General features: G+C 40.0%; 1 long non-coding RNA gene across 1 annotated transcript; it reads right to left on the bottom strand.

Moving 5' to 3' along the window:
• Positions 1–524: 524 nt before the first annotated feature.
• LOC130915071 (uncharacterized) lies at positions 525–1,214 on the bottom strand. Its single transcript, XR_009063050.1, has 2 exons — positions 929–1,214; positions 525–806 (listed from the first exon to the last, which is right to left on the bottom strand). It is a non-coding gene; the product is annotated as an uncharacterized LOC130915071 (long non-coding RNA).
• Positions 1,215–3,199: the final 1,985 nt, after the last annotated feature.

A 3,199-nucleotide genomic window follows, 5' to 3' on the forward strand; every position in this document is an offset into this window, starting at 1 on the left:
AGCAAATATTATATAAGTAATACACAAATACAAGATCACAATAAACGTGTCTTTGTCAAAGCAGTTTAAAACACTATTTACTGGCCTTGGGTAAATTGCCAGACAGGATAAATATGTGCTTTAAAGTTCTTGCATTTCCATTTTAAGTATTGCAAGTACTAGTCTCCAACACAGTATTTGAACTGACAGTTTAAAATCATTTTAGTACAAAATGGCCCACACTCTGGCAGGGGGCAGCAAATATTATAATACATAATACATTATAAAAAGCTATATACTATATAAATACAAGATCACAACAAAACCTGTATTTTTCAAAGCAGTTAAAAAACATCCAGTGGCCTTAGGTAAATAAAGGTGTATAAATATGTACTTTACAGTTCTTGCATTTCTATTTTAGGTATTGCAACTTTTCCAACACTATTTGAATTGACAGTCTGAAGTCTACATAAGTGCAAATAAGAATATTATAATTTAAAAATAATAATAGAATATATAAATTCAACATTACAATGAAAGGTGTCTTTGTCAAAGTGGTTAAAAAAAAAAAAAAAAAAAAAAAACGTCACTGGCCATAGTTAAATAGCCAGGCAGAATAAATATGTGCATTAAAGTTCTTGCATTTTCACAAGTTAAAAGCCCGCAGTTCATCGACGAGAAGGGCAGACCCAGATGGCGTCTGCTGCAGGGGCTTGTTTGAGTCCGACACAGGACAAATGGAACCACTCCATTGAACAAATTTTCTTTGTCAAATGATCCAAGAAGAGAGATGGTGACCAATCGGGATGTGTTGTCTGCAGGTTTACCTAGGAACACAACAGGTAGGGGAGTCGTAGTAGGCGAGCATTGCTACCGAGGCAGATTTACACAACGGTGTAAAAAAACAAAAACGTATTGAAACCAAAAGTGGATAAATCGTTCAACTTACAAGAGTAGAGATGACAGGAACACACTCTCATTCCAGCAGAAATATGATCATAAGAAATGCTTCTCCGACGAACCGCTGCAATCCAGCCATCCGTCGTACCTTCGTGATCTGATATTTGGTCCTCCATGCAGGAAAACGGTGAAAAGTGAGTCCATTTTTCCTCACCCCTTTTTTTGTCGTAGGAGACGCTGTTGCACCCGGTAACGCAACAATAAAGCACCCATATTTTCTTTCTAAAACACCGAAAGAGTTAGCTTAGCACTATCACACGTTGCAATCCGCATTGACTCTGCCGGCCCGGAAGTGAATTATATTGCCAGCATGGAGGCGGGTCCAAACAATGACGTAGTACGTCCCATTCCCTATTGTGGTTATTTGTCAGCCCCATAGACGAGGCCAGTTTCTTTTACTTGGTACCAGCTAAATATTATTCAAAAAATAACGATGGTGGAAGAAAGGGAAGTCACAAACATCTTGAATTTGAAACTATGTCGTACTACGTCGTATGTTGTCGGCGATTAGCCTAGCAATGATCTTAATTGTGGTTGTCAGGCCAAAACCCTCTAAATATATATTAAATGCATCTTACCGGATATAAAATGACTACTACATAGTCTGTGGTGATTTTTTGGTGTCCAGCTTTCACGTCGAATTGCAGCCGTCCATTTCGCTCTTCTATCGGTCTTTGTCAGGTGACGTAACGCTGTCAAAAGCCGCAGTGCATTGTGGGTTGAATCGCCATTTTGAGTGTACACTTATTGTAAACAACTGAGCACTGAGCAGTGAGAATCGTCTTTGCTTTCATCATTGTCTTTGATTAATGGGACACTCGTGTTGTTTGAAAGGCTGCCATACTAAATCACGCGGCAAAAATGGCAGCAAAGTTGACCACGACGTATGATTTTTTCGTTTTCCCTCTTGGAAAAGAGGTTATAGACAGCAGGTTGAGGAACTAACGAAGCGGCGTCAGATGGCCTGGGTCGCAGCGGTGAAACGACTTTCTACACCATATCTCCCTTCCGGCGTGTTTGCTCTCGGCATTTTCATGAAGGCAAGTCAGTTTTTTTCAAAGTATTGATACTGAATATGCTGTTTTTTTTTTCTTTCTAAAGTCGCTATTTTCTCATTGGCTAACCTTAGCTAGCTAGCTTCACTTGTAAACTACAAGCAAAGAGGGAGGGCAGTTGAAATGGGTTAATCTGTACGTTATAAATCAGTGTTTATTTTATTCAGTCATTGTTTATAAAAACATTATAGAGTGAATGATTTAAAAGATAAAGGTAAACAGCAAAAATGCACAGAAATATTTATCAATGCGCGAGATTTCCTTTTGTGATCTGAGAGATCTGATGGGATGGTAGCATGTCTGATTAAGTGTTTACGAAAGTGAAATGCCATGGAAATATCCAATCTTACCTAGCTTTCTAAATAAAACCTGTGATTGCAGGTGAACCAGCTTATGAAATGATGGAGACTGACCCAGACTGGGCTCTGCAAGACGAACGTGAGCAGCTACGGAAAGAGACACTGCAAGCACCAGAGATGGGGGTCCAGCAGGATGCAAACATTGAAGAGCTGCAGACTAAGGAGGGACCATCTGAGCCTCGTGAAATAAACAGTCACCAACAGAATGAGGAAGGGACACCTGACGCTGGAGAAGAAAGTGGTCGGCTACAGACTGAAGAGGGGACACATGAAGCTGGAGAAGAAGGTGATCAGCTAATCACAGAGGATGAGACGCACAACACCAATCAGGATGTGACACAGACTGTGATTATTGACCGTTTTGAAATTTTCACAGAAAACCCATCAAATCTGAAAGCACGTGCCCAAATGTTTTCCAGCTACAGTGGGGAGAACAAGTATTTGATACACTGCCAATGGGAAAACTCATTGGCAGTGTATCAAATACTTGTTTTCCCCACTGTACAAGCACCACCACACTATGAAGTATTTAATATGTATTACACCCAAGGGAGCCATTTGTTTCTTATCAAAAGGCTGGGGAGGGCGTACAAGTGACAAACATATAACCCTGAACAGTGATTTTTTTTTGTTGATAATTTGTTGCCTGGGGACATTGTCTTGGCTGACAGAGGTTTTGACATACAAGAATGTGTGGGCATGTAGTGTTCAGATGTCAAACTCCCAGCATTTACAAAAGGCCGCTGTCAGCACATTTGAGAATCCATGTTGAAAGGGTCATCGGAAATGTTTGTCAGAAGTCTAATATCTTAACAGGAACCATACCCATAAACATGATTCTTCCAT

This window comes from Corythoichthys intestinalis, chromosome 4, assembly GCF_030265065.1.
Source record: "Corythoichthys intestinalis isolate RoL2023-P3 chromosome 4, ASM3026506v1, whole genome shotgun sequence".
Classification (NCBI taxonomy): Eukaryota; Metazoa; Chordata; class Actinopteri; order Syngnathiformes; family Syngnathidae; genus Corythoichthys; species Corythoichthys intestinalis.